Genomic DNA, 20,275 nt, shown 5'->3' with positions numbered 1-20,275 from the left:
TCCAGCTCTCAAGAACAGTCTTTCCACACCTGCGCAGACGGTATAATGTTCGAAACGTTTTTGTGGTTCAAAATGATGAACCATATCACTTTCACAATCCCGATACTGGGGAAAACCAGTATAAAATATATAGGCACATGAGAACACATTAAACAAACACGTATATAGTGTATACGCACATATGAATACATTAAACATATTTACGCACGCACGCACGCCCCCGCACGTGCTCGCACCGAAATAGGCAAGAGACAGAGAAAGAAGAGGATCGGGAATGCTCCACAATCAATTCTCCTCGAGAACTGTCACGATCAACAGTAGAAGTTTGAACGTCACGTTTTGCTTGAAGAAAACGAAACAGAAAATGCAGCTTTCGCGCACGCTTGGCCAAAAACTCGTTTACAGAACGTGAGGTTTATGGATATGTTGATTTGGCCACTTGACCTGGATGTAACAAAGAGAAGAGAGAGAGAGAGAGAGAGAGCCCGATGGAAATGGAATACGTGTTTCTTCTTTTGGAAGGCGTGTGCCTCTTCACGAAATGTGTTTTTCCTCATAGAATAATTGTTTCCCCCTCTTCTTACCAATGAATTATGTTTTCATATGCATATAATATAGTCTTTTCTGACAGGGAAGGAGACGAGGATGTAGTTAAAACTGAAGGAAGGAACCCCCCCGCATCCCAACAGGGAGCATCACATTGGAAATAATCATCGATAGAGTTGTGTGTGGGGGGAGTGGGGTTGGGGCGTGGGGGCGGTGTGTGTGTGTGTGGAGGGGCGGGGGTACTTTGGCATTACACTAACTTTTTTTTTTTAAATTTACTGACAGGGCATCACATGAGAACGGGCGATGGAAATTCAGGCCCGTACCATTCAGGCTCTTTCCGAACTTGAACTTGCGACCTTTGGTATGGAAATAACCGATTAACATCACCCCATATTGGGAAAATACGCAAAATCGAAAACGTTTTGACGGGCGCTGTAGCCGAGCGGTTAAGGCGTTGGACTTTCAGTCTGAGGGTCCGGGGTTCGAATCTTGGTAACGGCGGTTGGTGGATAGAGGGTGGAGATTTTTTCTGATCTCCCAGGTCAACATATGTGCAGAACCCCCTTCGTGTATACGCAAGCAGAAGATACGCACGTTAAAGATCCTGTAATCCATGTCAGCGTTTGGTGGGTTATGGAAACAAGAACATGTATACCCAGCATGCACACCCCTGAAATCGGAGTATAGCTACCTACATGGCGGGGTGACAATGGTCATACACGTAAAAGCCCACTTGTGTACAAACGAGTGAACGTGGGAGTTGCATCCCACGAACGCAGAAGAAGGAGAAGAGAAAAATACGTTTCTACCGACGGACTGACTGTGCTTTCAAGACGTGTTCTCTTCTATTTAATAAAGTTATGTCAGACAGGAATTAAAGTGGGCGTGTTGTTTGTCTGTCTGTTTTCTGACTCTCTCTCTCTCTCTCTCTCTCTCTCTCTCTCTCTCTCTCTCTCAGGCAGTCACTCACATCCCCCTCCTCTCTCACTCACTCTCTCCATTCTGCTGTATCTCTCTCTCTCTCTCTCTCTCTCTCTCTCTCTCTCCCTCTTTCTCTTTCTTTCCGCCCCACCCCACCCCCTCTCTGTCTTCCTTTATCTCTTTCTCTGTCTGTCTGTCTGTCTCTCTCCCTCCCTTTGTCTCTCACTCCATATCTCTCTCTCCCTTTATCTCTGTCGCAACCCCCCCCCCCCTTTTCTCTCTCTCTCTTTCTCTCTCATCTCTCTCTTTCTCTGACTCCTTTTCGCTATCTCCCTCTTTCTTCCTTGCTCTCTCTCACCCTTTCACTCTCTGATTCTGTCTCTTTATCATTTTCTCTGTCTGTCAGTATGTCTGTCTGCCCCCCCCCCCCACCCCCCCTTCTCTCTCTCTCTGTCTCTCTCTGTCTGTCTCTCTTTCTGTGTCTGACTCTGTCTCTGTCTTTTGTGCCTGTTTCTCTCTCTCTCTCTCTCTGTCTCTCTCTCGCTGTATTTGTCCATCAGTCTCTCTCTCTGTCTCTCTCTCTCTCTCTCTCGCTGTGTGTGTCCATCAGTCTCTCTCTCTGTCTCTGTCTCTGCCTCTCTCTCTCTCTCGCTGTGTGTGTCCATCAGTCTCTCTCTCTGTCTCTGTCTCTTTCTCTCTCTCTCTCGCTGTGTGTGTCCATCAACCGACTGACTGACATTGCTGTGGCAGCGCACTTTTGTCGTTATTTATGACCTGCTGTGAACCACTTGGATAAGATCAGAACAGATTCCGTCACGTTTGCTGTGTTGGAATCTCTCCATCTCTCTGGCTCTGCTCTGTCTGTCTGTCTCTGTCTCTCTCCCCCTCTCTCTCTCTCTCTCTTTCTCTCTCTCTCCCTCCCTCTCTCTTTCTCTTTGAATTACATTTTTTGTTTAGTTGTAAAGCTTATGACGATATTCGAGAAAAATGTGTTGTATTTAAAACAAATGTAGCAAAGAATGAAGATATTTTTAGAGTGCTTAATCTAAATCAGGAAACTTCACTACAGTCACTTGCAAAATATATTGCAGAAGCGAATAACATGCGACGAAAAAAAACTCAACAATAATAAAATAGTATCAGGTGTTGTTCATTGTGAAAAGTGAAATCTGTGTTGTCATTCTCATATGGAAAATATTTATGTTATACATTTATATATGTTTTTGTTTTTATTTCTCACTACATGCCATTACTTTGAATGGATGGTCGAACTGCACTTTGTTGCACAGATTGATTGATTTCGTTTTGGCTTTGGTTTTCATCAATATTATTACTATTGATGCATGTTGTTATTTGTATTATGAACCCCCATGTCATTAGGGCTGTAAAGCTATTGACATTAAAGTGTTCAGTGTTCTCTCTCTCATTTCACAGGTTCGAGTCCTGTACACGGACAGACTAGAGTTGTTTTTTACTTTCCTTTCGCTCTCTCTCCAGACTCTCTTTCTAGACTAAATCTCTCCGTCCCTCTCTCTCTGTCTGGATTTCTGTCAGTCTGTCTCTCTTTCTGTCTCTCCCTCCCCCCACTACCCACTCGCTACCCCCTATCCCTCACTCTGTCCTATACACCTCCCCCCCCCCCCCCCCTCTGTATCTGTCTCTCTCTGTCTCTGTCTGTCTCTCTCTCTCTCTGTATACCTCACTTCCCCCGCCCTCTCTCTCTCTCTCTCTTTGACTGAGGTGACTTGACTATCTGTGGCGGTATGCATGGAATTCTAACATCTTTCGTTGTTTATGACCTGTTCTAAAACTTTTACAGGTACTTATCAATATCAATGACATGTCAACCTACATAATATTTGAAGGAAGTGTGCTTTTCAGTTGAGTTCATTTTTCGTTTTTCGTAAGGGCACGGGCGAATAGCAAAAGAACAACCACCACCAACGAAGCAAGATGCCAACCAACCAACCAACCGAACAAGCGCGCACACACACACACACACACACACACACACATGCACACACACACACACACACACACACACACACACACACCGTTGTAGACACTGACAACCCGACCTGTACATAAAGGAATTACCGAATAAGCTGTGAACTATCATGCATGTGGTCACCGAAGTGCATAGAACGGTGAGGCCCTTCTTATAAAGGACTTGTTCTGAAACACTGTCAGTTTCATATCAAGGGTTCTGACATGTCAGAGTGGGTTTGAAGTGGGGACGCTTTTGAGTTGTTGCCTCTTTTCTCTTCTTTCATTTCCATTACAAGGGATCATGCAAATGGCAGGTGAACGATCCTCCAGCGAAGAGAACGAACAAATGAAAAATAAATAAATGAAAAAGTCCAACCCATTCTGCTTGAAGACACTGACACCAAAGGCCCGGCCTGTATTAAGGAATAAGCTGTAAGTTATCAGAGCCCATCGGCCCAGCTATCATGTTTCCAGACTGAGAATGCGCACTGTGTTGTAAATGGTAAGGCGCTGAATTTCGATACTTCCCTGTGAGAGAAGGATTAAAAATAAAAAAATGAAAAAATGAAAAAAGCCCACCCGCACCGTGGTGCCACAACAGAGATCCATGTTCCATGTCGGTGTCAGCCATTGTATCAGCAGGAGGTTGTCTGGCGTAATACAAATGATTGAAGCGAGCTGCGTGTGCTGAGTGACTTGTGGTTTTATGCCACTACACCTGGCTCCAGCGTAGAGCCAAAGGACAGGCAGGTAGGTAGGTTACACTTAGTGTACTGGGTGCTGTCATGCGAGTACATTATCATTATTACGCGTGGTGGTGCACGTTGGCTCAGGAGCCAGGTTGTGAGGGAGGGTCTGGTTTTTTGGTGTGTGTGTGTGTTTTGTGGGTTTTTTTAAACTAAAATTTGTTGTTTTTTTCTTTTTCGTTTTTGTTTTTGCGAGTGGCAAGCAGGTGTCTGTTCACTGTAGACAACCTCATCTGGCCTGGCTTTCTCTCTGTATACAATTGCAACCATTTGTTGTCGTGGCGGCTTTTTTTTTTTTTTTTTTTTTTTTTTTTTTTAATTTTTGGCTTTATGGAGGGAAGTTAGTGTTCTTGTGCATTGTTGACCTATGTACTTAAATCATTGTTTATATATCTTAGTGGTTGTGTGCCGGACACTGTTGTTTTTTCTGTCTCTGCGTGTGTCTGTCTCTGTTGCCAGCTCTGGCGGTGCCTGTCTGTCTGTCTGTCTCTCACACACACACACACACACACACACACACACACACACACACACACACACACACACCTCCCCCTCTCTTTCTGTGTCTCTGTATCCCCTCTCTTTCATCCTCTTTCTCGTACTTCCCATCTGTTTAGTTGTTCTTCTCTTCTTCTTCTCTCTCTGTATCCGTCGCTTCCCCGCACCCCCCACCACCACCAACTGTCTCTCTGTTATATATCTCTTTTTCTCTTTAACCGAGATGACGTCTCTAGCGGTATGCATGGAACCTTGACGTCTTTCGTTATTTATGACCTGTTCTGAGAAACACTTACAGATATATACATATCAATGTTCATAATGATTATGCCAAATAGGATTTGAAGTGGTGTGAAATTGAGGTGGGTTTTTTACCCTTCATTTATGATAAGAGCACAAACGGGGAAAAGAACACGGAAAAAAAGCAAACAAATAAACAAATGCATTCCGCGGAAGGCACTGTCGACCCGACCTGTTCGTTAAGGAATAAAGCGAAAGCTATCACTCAGGGCCCAACTATGATGTATTGTGTGGACAGAGAATGAACACTGGGCCGTGAATGGCAAGCCCTGGAGTTTCGACACCTCGCATTGTCAGAAGAGTATTAAAAAAGAAAGAAGAAGAGAAAAACGACATCAACAACAAACAACAACAACAAAACACACGCCCGTCCGTACCGTAGTGCCAAAACAGAGATCCATGTTCCATGGGAGTCAGCAGGAGGTCGTCTGGCGTAATGCAAATGATTGAAGCGAGCTGCGTGTGCTGAGTGACTTCTTGTTGTTTGGCAGTTCACGTGGTTCTGTTAGGCAAGGGATAGGCAGGTGAGTTAAATGTACCGTACTACGAAAAGCAGGCATACGCTGTTTCAGTGAAATAGATGATGCACGAGTGTATTATTATTACGCGTGGTGCACTCAGTTGGTTCGGGAGCCGGGTTGTGCAGAGGCAGGTTTGGTTTGGGTTTTTATTTGTTTGTTTCTTTGTTTTTGTTTTTTATCGACAAGTGGGAGGTAGGTCATGAACACTGGACACAGCCCCCCTTACTTACTGGCTTTTGGCGTGTATTGACCAAGCTGTGAAGTCATTAATTGGTAAGCCAGAGATTCGTACCATCTTTTATTGTGGTGGTGTTTGCTTTTTGTTTTAAGTGATGGGGACGTTAGCGTGCATGTCTTGTGCGCAATGTGACCTGCGAACTAATGCTTTGTTTGTACATCTGAGTGGTTATTCACCGGAAACTGTAGATGCAAGGTGGTAAGCGGTTAGTTTAAGTGTACTGCCCGGTGACATACGAGAATGTTGTTATTACGCGTGGTGGTTCAAGTTGGCTCAGGAGCCAGGTTATGTGGGCGGGTCTGGTTTGCTGTTGTTTTTCGGCAAGTGGCAAGCAGGCATTTGTGCACTTGAGACACACTCCATGTGTTCCCTGGTCTGGCTTTTTGCTTTGCCGAGCCGTGAAGTTTCCTGTAAGCCAGAGATTTCTAACCTTGTTTAATGCTCTTTTTTTCTGTTTAAAAAATAATGTTTCAGAATTGTGTCCCGTCATTCTGTTTCACATCATTTTTTTATTGTTTTTTTGTTGTGTTTTTTTCGGGTGATAACCAAATTTACAAGTCTGGTTCAATTTCTCATATCTCTGAGATTATCACCTCTGCTCAACGATGTATATCTGACATAAAATCATTGATGACAAACAACAAACTATAGCTTAATGACGAAAAACAGAAATGATTTTTATTGCTCCCAAACGTTTGCTTAATTCTGTTTCACTTCCACAAGCTGTTCATTTAGATGGATGCAATGTTCCAGCTTCAAAAAACTGTTCGCAGCCTTGGCGTTTACTTCGACCAGATTTCCTTGGTCTGTCAAATCTATTACCTTGAGTTACACAGGATAAACTCTATTCGGCACTTCCTGTCTCAGGATGCAACAGAAACCCTTGTACATTCCATGGTTCTATCTAGGCTTGACTGCTGTTCTTTGCTCGTTGGATTTCCCACCAACCTGTTACCCAAACCTCAGAGAGTCCAAAACAACGCCGCATGGCTTATCTTCCGTTCTCCCAAATCTGTTCATGTCCTCTTATTCGTTCCCTCCACTGGTTACCTGTTGAGAAATGATTAGATTACAACCCTTACAAACTCTCTCTCTCTCCTGTGCTACAAATATATGAAGGGCATGGTTCTTTCTTGCTTTTCTGTTCCTGCTTTCCTACTCTCCACCTCGCCAGCTCCGGGCGTCAGGTGATGACCGTCTTTCAAAAATTCCCCCGTGCAGAACCAGATCGTATTGAACATACACTTTCTCTTTCCAGGTTTCTTCTTCGTGGAACGCACTCCCGTTTCCTGTCCGCCATGCTGATTGTTGCCCTTCTTACAAAACCTCTTTGTAAAAAATCACTTACTAATTTATTGTCTTTTTTTTTTGTCTTTTTTTTTTTTTTTTAACCATTTGTGAATGCGCACATGTTCATATACTTTGAGCGGCCATGGTGTGTGTGTGTGTGTGTGTGTGTGTGGACGTCTTGTGCAGAGTGAGAGTGGAATTTTGGGTTGAGATTGGAGTGGGAGGAGTTGTGCATGCAGGTTTATCGCGTGTGTTTTTAGTATGCAAATGCTATTGTGCTTTTCATCGTGAACGCTCATGAATTTTGTTTCATTAGATTGGGCGTGCAAAATTTCTTCTTCTTCTCATCATCATCATCGTTATTATCATCTTTCTCTCCCTCTGTCTGTCTGTCTGTCACCGACTGTCACGGTCTGGTACAGTTTTGTCTCTGTCAGTCCTTTTCTCTCTGAATCATCTGTCTCTCTCTGTCTCTGTCTGTCTGTCTGTCTCTCTCTCTCCCTGTGTCTCTGTCGATATACATATATATATCGCATATACCCTCTCTTCCTTCCGTCTCTTCTTATCTCGCGCGTGCACACACACACACACACACACACACACACACACACACACACACACACACACACACACACACACACATCCCCCACCCTCCCTCTCTGCTTACCTCGCCCATCTCACTCCCTCCACCCGGCTTACCACTCTCTTCCTCTCCCCACCCACACCTCCTCCCCCCCCCCACCCCCCCTGTTCTGGCCATGACTAATCTGGTGCAGTACTAAGTGGCACAGTCAGTGTAGCGCTGGTCGTCCCATAAAGATGCTGCGTGAGGACGGACCATCGAGCTCGCTGAGTTGGACGGACGGACCTCTGCTCTGCTCTGCTCTGCTCTGTCTGTCTGCTGGCTGTACTGGCAGCAGCCGTGGACACAGCAGGTTGCAGTTTGATGGAGGAGGAGAGGTAGGGCTGGGTCGGCCGTGTGTTCTGGCAAACACACACACACACACACACACACACACACACACGCAAGCACGGCACGGCACGGCACGCACGCACGCACGCACGCACGCACGCACGCACACACACACACACACTTGGACGCATGCACGCACGTACACACACATTCGTACTCACATGAGAACTCACACACACACACACACACACACACTATCTCTCTCTCTCACACACACACACTATCTTTCTCTCACACACACACACACACACACACACACACACACACACACACACACACACACACACACTTGGACGCATGCACGCACGTACACACACATTCGTACTCACATGCGAACTCACACACACACACACACACACACACACACACAATCTCTCTCTCTCACACACACACACACACTATCTCTCTCTCTCACACACACACACACACACACGCGCGCGCGCGCGCGCGCGCGCCTGACAGGTCTTAACTGCCTGGTCGAATCGATCCTCCCCCCCCTCCCTCGCGCCCCCACCCCCCTCCCCCCAACCCCTCCACCTAGCGTCCTTCTAGGGCGGCTCATTCATGCTGCAAGGTCGGTGATCCTGATTTGTGTCATCGTGATGATGGGCAAAGTCACTGTCAGCAGGAACCTGCCACTGCATGGGGTGGTGCGGGATTGGATTAGTTCTGTCTGCAGGCTTCTGCTTTTTCGTTTGTTTGGTTATTTTTCACCATCATTATTTTCTTCTTTCTCCTCCTCCCCATCCTCTCCTTTTTTATTTTTTATTTTTTTCTCTTCTTGTTGCTGTTACTGTTGTTGTTGTTGTCGTTCTCCACCTTTTTGTCAGGGCATGGTGAAATGAGACTTTCAGCTGATCTGTTTACCACCATTACAACATTTGAGTTCGAGTTCTCTCTCTCTCTCTCTCTCTGGATTACCCGGATAAGGAAAATAAAATACTTTTTGTTGTTGTTGATACGTTGCTTTGAGTGACCACCGATAAAAACTAATTCAACAAAGTTTTGCCAAGTTTCATCTGATTTTAGTTTCAGTTTGCAAAATTCGTCAAGTCACGAGTATACTTTGTATACCTTGGCCACATATTTGCACGACGCACTGAATTTTACAGCAAATACATGTTACTGTTTTTTTACATCCTGCCAGAGAGAGAGAGAGAGAGAGAGAAAGAGAGAACATAAAAAGACAAATGCAATTACTGAAACATTACGAACTGTTACCTCATGAATGTTGTTGAACATTTCTTTTTTATTAGTTATTTTTGGTTGATTTGTGTTGTTTATTTATTGTGTCGTGTTTGTTGTGGGGTTGTTGTTTTTCAGTCTTCTTTCAATGTGACTCCATCCGTTAAGGGCCTGTAGCCTTCGTCTGAATTATAAAAAAAAAAAAATCACCGTTATCCTTATTGCTGTATCTCTGCCTTTCTCTTTTCCTCCCCCTCTCCTCTCTCTCTCTCTCTCTCTCTCTCTCTGTCTGTCTTTCTGTCTCTGTCTCTGTCTCTCTCTCTCTGTCTGCTTCAATCTCCGTTTCGATCTCTACCTCTGTGTCTCTGTCTGTATGTTTCCCTTTGTCTGTCTGTCTGTCTGTCTGTCCTTCCCCCTACTCCCTCCATGGCCCCTTCCCATCTCTGCATCAGTCTGTGTTTCGGTCTCTGATTCTCTGTCTCTGTCTCTGCCTGTCTCCCTGTCTGTCTGTCTGTCTGTCAGTCTCCCCCTCTGACCCTCCATCTCCACTTCTCCCTCCCCCACCCCCACTCCCATACCCCTTCAGCTCCCCGTGACGTCCGCTCACTCGATCTCTCCGATAAGACCCCATATTTCTCCCACAGGACCCATACATCTCTCTCTCTCTCTCTCTCCGTGTGTGTGTGTCTGTCTCTGTCTCTCTCTGTTTCTGTCTGTCTCTCTGTGTGCCTCTGTCTCTGTTTCTCTCTCTGTCTCTGTCTCTCTCTCTCTCTTCACAATATTAATCTGACTGGAAACAGACATAATGGAACAGCGACACAAAAATTCGCTGTTATATTTGTTGTTGTTTTTTGTTGTTGTTGTTGTTGTTTGTTTTTTTAATTTGTTTATTTATTCATTTATTTGTTAATCTATTTGTTTGTTTTTAAGTTGCTTATGTTTATCTGTTTGTTTATTTTCTTTAAGCTGCTTTAGACATTTATTTTATTGTATTACATTTATGTTTGCATTTATTTTTGCATGCGTTTTGTTGTTTTTTTTTTTGTTTTTTTGTTGTTGTTTTTCCCTGAAAATCGTGAGAGAACTGCTTCAATGAGCGGTGAAAAGTATTCGTTTTGCAGGCACAAAAAGCACAGGAATAGACTACACCTCCGAACTTAATGTTGATTTTTGTCGCTCGTGTGTAAAAATGTGAGGCTATGTCGCGACCCTGTGTTCGGTTGTGTGTGTGTGTGTGTGTGTGTGTGCGCGCGCGCGCGCGCGCGTGCGTGTGTGCGTGCGTGTGTGCATGCGTGTCTTTGGTAATTAATTTTCTTTAAAAATTGTCGACAGCAATTTAGTTTGAAAATAGGAGGTGAGAGATTTAGGGGTGAGGGTAATTTTTTTTCCCACTCATTCAAATGACGATGATAATTCACTTCTGGGAATAGCACAAAAATTATAAAGAAACCAAATATGTTTCCACAATCATGCTACTGTTACATTTTTATTTCTCATTCACAAAACGTAACACCTAATCGTGTGTGTGTGTGTGGTAATTAATTTTCTTTAAAAATTTGTCGACACATTTTTGGTTTAGAAATACGGAATGGGTGGAGGGGGGGTCATTTTCTTCCACTCATTTTAATGATAATGATAATTCACCTCTGGAAAGGACAGATAAATTATAAAAAGAGATCAAAAATGTTTCCGTAGTCTATTTACTGTTACATTTTTTATTCCTTATTCACAAAACTTGAAACTGTAACTGACATATTTACACATTCATCAGTAGAAGTCATTTCCTTTTTCTTTCTTTTTTTTCTTTTCTTTCTTTCTTTCTTTTTGTTGCTGTTGTTGCTCAGTAGGGAAGTTACATCGATGCAGACATCTGCCAGGAGCCACAAAATTCTGCCAAGTAATGGGATATCAATTTGAATATACTATAGGGATTTTTTAAGATTTTTTTTTTTCGGGCCTCACTTTATCAAAAACATTATATTTTAGAATATGACTGAAGGTATGAAAGGCGTTTGTGATAGACACTCATTGTGAAGGTTTTACTCTTTTCCATTAACCCAAGTAGTCGTTTGTCCGTAAATAGCTTAGTCAGTGACTCCCTGTTTTATGTATCAGCATATTAGTGCAGAAAAAAGAAAAAAAAGGTTTTTGGCTCATATGAAGACAGTCCAACACAACACCTCAGCAGGCTACTACTACTGCTGCTGCTACTGTTACTACTTCTGCTGCTATTACTACTTCTACTACTACTGCTACACTACTAACCGTTTAATGCCATCGAACAATATGCGTTGGTTAAATCTGGAGCATCGTATAAGAATGTCGAGATATCGTTCTCAGATCTATAAAATAAAATAAGATTTTTTTAAATTAAAAAAACACCACCACCACCACCAAATCAAGTGCCGATTTGCCTTTTAACTAAGAAACAAAAATAGATAAAAGAGCAAACAAAGAAAAAAAAAATGGTGTCCTCTTTCTCTTCTCTCATTTTGACGTCGGTACATTGTATGTTAAGAGTAAACATGCATCTTATGCAGTTTTGTGAAACGACAAAAACAAAAGAACCCTTGCAGGTTTTCGTTGAACAGATTATTCTGTCTCTTACAAGTTTCTGTGGAGGTGGAAAGACACGGGAGAGGAGGAGAGTTGTGTCCAATTTCTCAGCTTTTTTTGCTTTTTTGTTTTCCCCCTCTTGTGTGGAAAAAAAAAAAAAAACGTGCTCGGGCAACCGTGACTAGTGGTATGGAGGGAAAAATACTTTGAATACACTGCAGTTTGTTTCATCGTTTTAAAATGAGCACTCAGTATTTAACCACCGCTGAAAGAAACAGTTCCTTTCAACGGTATCTCCCCTCCGACCCCCCTAAACCCCCCATGACATTCCGTTGTGATGTGTGACGCAGGCGTGACCTGTGAATGTGTGCATGCAGTGTGTGTGTGTGTGTGTGTGTGTGTTTATGAGCTCGTGCAAGCGTTCGCGGAGTGTGGTGGTTGTGTTGGATGCAGAGAGAGGGGGAGAGACAGAGAAAACACTGGTACGCGTTCAGAGCGCCAAGTGTTTTGTTTGTGCGCGCGCGCGCGCGCGTGTGTGTGTATGTGTGTGTGTGTGTAAGAGACAGAGAGTGAGTGTGTGTATGCGCTTGCTCAGTTGTGCCACTGATTGTGTATGTGTGTGCGTGCGCGCGCATTGGGCGTGCGCGTGTGTGTTCCTTGAACAACTTATTGTTTCCATATGGGAAAAAACGAGAGAGAAAAAAGAAAGAAAAAGAAATCGGCGCTTTGGCAGTGGCTGGATGACAAAAGTTTTTGTTTGTTTGTTTTTGAGGGGGTTGTTTGTTTGGTTGTTGTTGTTTTTTGTGTGTGTGTCTTGTTTGTTTCTTTCTTACTTTCTTTCTTTCTTTCTTTCTTTTATGTGTTTTTTTTACCTCTCCGATCAGCTGCTGCCAGACTTAAGCCAGAGCCACAGAGCTCGTATTTCAGCTTGCGTGATAGGCACGGCTTTTGTTTTCGTGTGTTTGTCGCTCGCTCGAGACGCTGTATAATACAGTGAGCTTACCGTCTGTTCCTGGTGTCGTTTATCATGCATGTGTGTGGGGTGGGGTGGGCGACAGGAAGGGAGGAGTGGGGAGCTCTCTCTCTCTCTCTCTCTCTCTCTCTCTCTCTCTCATTCACTAACCCGAACGTACACTCCCTTAGAAATATTTTGGCGCGCTCGCGCGCGCACACACACACACACACACACACATATGTACATACACACACGCGCGCGCAAGCACGCACGAACGCAAGCACCCACCCACACACACACACGCACGCACGCACGCACGCATGCACACACACACACACACGCACGCACGCACGCACGCATGCACACACATACACACGCACCTACACATGCACACATAAATGCACACACACACACACACATGCACATGCACTGACGCAGTAGCCAACGCGAGCGCACGCGCACACGCACAAATACCCACAAAATACACCAAAGTACTCGCATTCTCACACACTCACTTTCCATCTGTCTTTTTCTGACTGTGTGTGTGTGTGTGTGTGTGTTTCTGCTGACTGTCTCTCTCAGCCTCTGTCTCTGTCTCTCTTTGTCTCTCTCTCTCTCTCTCTCTCTCTCTCTCTCTCTCTCTCTCTCTTCTGACTGTCTGTCTCACTCTCTCTCTAGCTATCTAACTGACAAACACATCTGTGAGTTCCTGGCGAGTGTCCACTGACAAGACTCACTCAGCACGTATAGAACTGGATGTGTGGAGTGCTGAAAGAGAGAGAGAGGGGGGGGGGGGGGGGAGAGAGAGAGAGAGAGAGAGGAGGGGCGAACGGGGTGACCTATACCACCAGTAGGTGCCAAGAGCAGGCAGGAGAGATCCAGAGCTGCCTTCAGGTTGCGCCTGCAGTAGGCGTCTCCTCCGTCTGTCTGTCTCTCTTTGTTTCTGTCTCAGTTTCTGTCCGTCTGTCTGTCTGTCTGTGTGTCTCTCTCTCACTGTTTCTGTCTGTCCGTCGGTCTGTCTGTCTCTCTTTGTCACTGTCTGTCTGTCTCTCTCTCTCTCTTACACACACGCACGCGCGCGCGCACACACACACACACACGCGCGCGCGCGCACAAACACACACAAACGGAGGTGATGTTCAACTGCAACAGTTCACACACTCACAGACGCACATGAACACACACACACACACACACACACACACACACACACAGAGAGAGAGTTCCGTAATATTACGTTGACCGGGAGTGGGCAGAGGAGGGGGAATAACTGTTAGGTTGTGAAAAATACAATTGCGTGGAGGTTTTGATATATATATATATATATATATATATATATATATATATATATATATATATAGACACACACACAGTGGTGATATTGGGAACAGTTAAGTAGTCCGTGCTTAGAAAGAAATTGGAAAAAAAGGAGTCGGGACGAACATCGGTTATGAAGTCAGTTCAAAGGGAGATCCATCCATATATTGCTGAAAGGAAGTGTGGTGGTGTCGTGTGCAAGTCTGCTCCTAAACATCAAGGGAATAAGGCCCTGTTTGATGAAATTCATTTTCGCAGTGATAACCACGGTGAGAGAGAGAGAGAGAGAGAGAGAGAGTTTGTGGTCTTTTCTTCTTTTTTGTGGCCTCAGTTGCATGCAGGACATGGAGCACCAAGATCGTGCTTTCAATCAAAAATTTATGAAGATGGCAGATGCATGTTAGAAAGATTGTAACTTTTCAGTTGAAATGATAAGCCCAGCTTCATAGTTAGAACTATTTTCGAAGTATGCACCAGTGTGAGAGGTGGTTTTGTCGTTACTTTCTTTGTGATATTCGCAGGCAGTTTTTGTAGATGGTTTTCGTATGCTTTTTGTTTATGTTTATTTCGTTAAGGCTCAAAATGAAAATTTTCATGTTTCTTTTGTTCTTTTGTTTGTAGTCTTCCATACCCCTCACAGGTGTCATATGAAATATTTCATGTTTATTTTGTTCTTTTGCTTGTAATCTTCCATACCTCCAGAATGAGATGAAATGAAATGAAATTTTGAATCATGTGTGTGTGTGTTTTGTTGTTGTTGTTGTTTTCTGTCATCTTGTTTTGATGCAGAAGGTGCCGTTCAGATATAGACACTGTTCCTTGTCCAGCGTTCTGGACATCATGCCATCTGCCAGAATAGAATATGCTTCTTGTCTGTCAGTATCCTGACGGGTTTTGTTGTTGTTGTTTTTCCTGATCGGTATTTGTAGCAGTTCAGTTTGTGCCCATGTCAGTATGTCGTTTTTGTAAGTCGCACGTAATTTCAGATTTCGTGAGCCACACGTGTTTTTCGTGTTTCGTGAGCCGCACGTGTTTTCCTAGTTCGTGAGCGACATGTGTATTTCGTGTTTTGTGAGCCAGGCACTGCATGTGAAGTTTCTGGGTCGTGTGACTAGGGTGAGCTGTGCAACGATCGGCCAACACCCTAAATCAGGCAGGTCAGAGTGGCTGCTTGGGGCAGTCGGAAAGAAGCCAGCGACATAGGTGGAACAGCTGTACCGAGAAGTTCACAATTTGAGAAGAAATCTTACGAAGATTGCACCACTCAGTCCGAACCAGAGAAGACACGAAGATGACAGCAGAAGTAGACTGCGACACTTCACAAGAAGACAGCACCTCAGTGTCAGTTCTTGAAGATGTCGTTGCCACAGTCAACACGAGACAGGTCGCTAGCGGGAAAGACTTGCCAAAGTGAATCAGGTCTTCGTTTGTGTGGATTAATGTGCCTTTTTTTCTTTTTTTATGTTTTGTGTTTGGAGAGTTTTTAGAGCGTGCTGGGATTTGGGTGAGAAGTGGATTGAAGTTATGTGAAATTGTAAATTGTTTGGTCTGTGTGTGGAATGAGGTGAGTGCGTGCGGAGTGATGGAGCTTTTTCTGTTTTCTTGGGTGTTTGTTCCGTGTTTCCGTTCAGTGTTACAGTATTTCCCCATAATTTTATCATTTTATTCTGTTGTATTGATCATTGGAGTCTTCTTGGACTCCACCGTTCCCATTCCGTTTAGAAAAGACTGCTTGATGATGACGTGCTTACTGGGATGTTGTGCTCTGGCGTGATGAGGCATGAAACGGTGTTCACTGGGAAGGGTGCTAGCAACCTGTCACGGGATGCTGGTTACTGCGATAGTCTTTTTTTTTTTTTTTTAATTTGTATGGTTTCTGCTTTGTGTTATATTATGGCTTTGTTTTGAGTTGAGCTTGAACTACCCTTCAGGCAAAGTTTTTCCGAACTGTGGTCTTTAGTTTTCATTGCAATAGTCTAGCTTGTTCATTGCGCTGGCGGTAATTCATTTGGTTTGTTTGCGTTTATTAGGTAGGGCGCTGATTAATAGGTCTTTCTTTCTCCGTTCATGGGCTGCAGTTCCTTCCTGCATACCCAATCATATACATCGAGATGGCGAGTAGGATTTGATGTGTGGTCGACCTTTATGATCCCGCCATGCTGGCATCTATGCTCCATTATTTTCAGGGGGGTATTCAGTTGATATAAAAGGGAATAGTTTTCAGCACAAAGCATTGCAGTTATGTCATGGGCTGATTGTGCAGACAGTGGTTCTGTTGAAGAAACTGTCTTGGGTTTTTTGTTTTGGGGGACTGGGGGAGGAGGGAGATAAGGATGTTTCAACGTGTTTTCAGTCCTGATATACCACACCCCGCCCCCCTCCACACGCACGCACGCACGCATGCACATGCACATGTACATATCCTCTCCTGTCGACTGGACTGTACGAAACGGCAACTATTTCTCACACGAGTTAAAAGTCCTATAGCCATTTACGGAGCACCTATTTCATATTCACTGTCAAGGGCTAGGCATGGGAAGGCGGGGCCCAGTCCTTTTTACGCCGCCGCTTTAACCCCCCTCAACCGAAGCCAAGTACCCAGACTTGGGTGGAGTGAAGAAAATCAGAGAAGTTTTTCCCAAGGACTCGACACCATGCGGAAACGGGGTCTCGAGCCATGAACACTGGACCCCAAAGTCCAACGCGTAACCGATCGTGCGTCACCTTACTAATACTCCTGCTACTTCTACCACTACTACTGTTATTGCTACCACTGCTGCTGCTGTTGCACAGATTGTACTATGACGACTTCTACTACCACTATTTCTACAACTGCAACTGTTAAACACAAAACGCTTGTTTGCTCTTGTGTTCAGCCCGTTTGCATGTTTCTTTTCCCGTTTGCGCGCCAGCCAGTTGGCGAGAGACGAACCGTTCTCAGAACTTGAACACCTCCCTTCCGAGAACCAAGGTAAATAAACACAGCCAGGGTGTTTTCAGAGAGCGCACACCCACTCGCTCGCTCACATGTATGGGGGTGTGCAGTGGAAGAAAGATCAATCCGAACCCGTCTGCGCAGTTAAGCGCTTCTCTTGTCTCTTACTCACTTTTCTCTCTGCTGTCAGATGATGGGCTGAAGATGCCGGTGTGTGTGTGCAACTCACACTTGCACCTGGATGCCATGGTGGTGGTGGTGGTTGCGAAACAGGTAGGATGTGTGAAAATGTGTATGTACTTTACGTGTCGTTCTTGTTTGAGTATGGGATGTTTTTGCTTTGTCCCGTTCGCGTTCGCCGAGTTGAAGGGTGCGTGTAGCCTTCCCAGGTATGGATGGGTACCTGACTTGGGGATGGGGAATGAGAGGATTGGGGTCCCGCCTTTCAGTTAAAAATGCTGAGTCTTTGACACCGTGGATAATAATTCACTGACCCAATAGCCGTAAAATACTATGTGTGGGACCTTTGATCCTAACCATTGACCGTTGTGTGCTAGGTAATGTTTGTTTCGTTTTGTTGAAGAGGGAGTAACTCGGTTCTCTCTCGCTCTCTCCCATGTGCCCGTATGTTTGTGTGTGCACATTCCAAAGTTACGTGACTTTGACCGGACCTTGAGCTGCAGTCATATTCTGACGTTAACCATGTCCATTGCATAGCTCGCACAAATCGAAAACTAACATTGAGATAACCGAAGACAAACTGGCAGTTTTTTCATGGTTAGAAATAAACAAAGGAAAAAATGTAAAAGAATAGTGCAGAAACGGGAGACAACCTGTCCACTTCCCGCCGGACTTAACACGCTGTGTGCGCGCATGCTCAGACCGGTAATTCATGACCTAATAACTTCCTTTTGAAGAAATGACTTTCCGGCTTGCTTGGAATCGCGAAAAGCTTTTCTTTTGCGGTTGGTGGTAAGATGTCAAGAGTGAAGTGGGTTTTTTTTACATGGGTTTTCAAAGGACTTGAAAGGTCCCGTGTACTCCTATAGATTTTTTTATGCTTTGGAAAAGTGGAGGAAATCGATGTTAAACCGTCGCAATGGTTGGACAGCGACCAGAGCATAGCTGGGTAAGTTTGGTTGCTTTCGGTTGTTGGAGTGGTTAAAATCAACGCTGGTTTGACATTTGCAGATTGGCTCCCCCACCACCCCACCTTTTTTTGTTTGGTTGGTTGGTTTATTTTTTGTTTTGTTTTTTTTGTTTTTTGCTTAAAGTTGTGGATAGCAAAATCGAAAGATCATTAAACTTGTCATGTCCGCACACAAACACTCAAAGTGGGCACAATATTCACACGCGCGCCCGCGCACAGACACATGCACACACAAAAACACATGCACTCGTACACACGGACACAAATACACACAAAGGTTCAGTCACACACACACACACACACACACACACACACACACACACACACAGAGTCAAATGTGAGAAAACATTCTAAGCGCACGACGAAGATGACTTGTCTCGAGGCTGTCAGATTGTTTTCCGGTCGTTGGCTGCAACTCCCACCGAACGCAGGCATGGATTACAGGATCTTTAACGTGCATATTTGATCTTCTGCTTGCGTATACACACGTAGGGGGTTCAGGCACAAGCAGATCTGCACATACCTTGATATGGGAGATCGGGAAACTATCCACCCTTTATCCACCAGGCGTCGATACCGAGATTCGAACCCGGGATCCTCAGATTGAAAGTCCAACGCTTTAACCACTCTGCTATGCCCCCTTCGGCGGTCAGATGAACCCAGTAAGATGGGACTGGTTTACGCGCAAGAATTGTTGGGAATTTTCATGCAGCATTTCTGCATCCCGTGCACTATGGAAAGGAGTGACAGGGGGTATAAGTTTAGTCACATCGATATGTCTTCGAACGCCATTGCCACCAATGGTTTGTTAGGTGAGCGTGTATGCGTGTGCGTTCGTGTGCGTGGTGTGTGTGTGATAATCAAGAGTTCAGTTTTCGCAGTCAGTATCTTTGCAGTACCAAGTTGGTTTTAGGCAAGACCCATTTAGACAGAACCCATAATATCTTAACTAAGAAATTGTGACAGTAACGATGGGGTCAGCCGGACGAAATGCCATTTGCAGATGCTTAGAATTGATATAGGGGAAGAGGGAGCGGTTTTGTAAACGCTTTCACAGGCTTACGACCATTGACTGCTGAACCCGAGTGCAATGACATCAGTGCGGCTTACATTTGAGGTGTGTATATTACTACTTGTTACTTAAACTGGCTAAAGGCCAAACTAGCCGCTAAGGTTGCAGCACTAAGAGGTAATGAAATCTTGCTTCCTGGTTTGATAGTCGTAGTCATGTAAATGACTTCACACTGCAGTTGAGAAACCACTGATCATACAGCTCACTTTGTTGTTGGCCTAACTGTAAGCTTTAGTCGGTGATAACCCCTCTTTGACCGAGAGTGGAGATATAACTTATGCTAGACTCTCTCCACTATAATGAAATTCTAGCCCAGATTGTCCGGACATCAGTTTGCCTCCTCTGCTGTCCTGACGGTCTTAGTCGGGCACGACGATTAAAACCAGTGTACTTACAAAAAGTAGCTTTATTTTCTTTTTTTGTTTGTTTTTGTGTTTTGTTTTGTCTTTTTTTTTTTAATTTTAACTGAAAAATGTAAAGCGGTTCCAATAAGTCAATATAACGGTGACTGACATTCTGACCTACAGGTTCAATCTTAGTGAGGCGACCGACCTTCTCTGGCAAGCATACTTACGAAGTCGATGGATTAAAGGAGACGCATTGATGAGTAACTCTGGGTCTCTGATTTTTAATATTATACAAAACGTGTGGCGATTTGATTGATCTGAATCAGTAACGATTCTTTTCTTTGAATTGTTTTATATTTCGAGTTTGGCGTTCAAAAGCTGGAGGTTGTTCATTCAGATGTTTGAGGCGATTCTTTCTGGTCCTTTCTGTCTGTGTGTGTGCGTGTGTGTGTGTATAGTTTCGAAATTAGAGCTATTGACTATGTTGGTTTGTATTACTGCCTGGCCAGTTTTATTTTTTGTCTGTATCTGTGTGCGTATACGCGTTTCTGTGTCTGTGTGCGCGGTTGTGTATTTAATCTGTGTGAATGAGTGCGTGTATGTGGTGTGTGCCTGTTCCTTGTGGCCTTGAAGGACGGACTTGAGGTGCCCCCATCACCACGGGGACAGACTTCCATGCTTGCAATGGTACTGTTGACCAGTGTGTGAGACCACCGGTGGTATCTAGAAATTA

General features: G+C 44.4%; 1 protein-coding gene across 4 annotated transcripts in view; it reads left to right on the top strand.

Annotated features, from left to right (window-relative positions):
* The window catches only part of LOC143279511 (uncharacterized), a 136,517-nt gene that overhangs the window by 54,097 nt on the left and 62,145 nt on the right, over nt 1–20,275 (top strand). Inside the window, exon 1 of one of the 4 annotated variants that reach the window (XM_076583564.1) lies at nt 5,416–5,527. The exons of 2 other annotated variants lie outside the window; for them this stretch is intronic. The gene's annotated coding sequence lies outside the window, so the exon portion shown is untranslated. Of the gene's footprint in view, nt 1–5,415; nt 5,528–17,066; nt 17,247–20,275 lie in introns of those variants that run through there. One more of the 4 variants, XM_076583560.1, reaches the window with a different exon arrangement.

Source organism: Babylonia areolata, chromosome 2 (genome assembly GCF_041734735.1).
Source record: "Babylonia areolata isolate BAREFJ2019XMU chromosome 2, ASM4173473v1, whole genome shotgun sequence".
Taxonomy (NCBI): Eukaryota; Metazoa; Mollusca; class Gastropoda; order Neogastropoda; family Buccinidae; genus Babylonia; species Babylonia areolata.
This window is presented reverse-complemented; position numbering and strand designations above follow the sequence as displayed.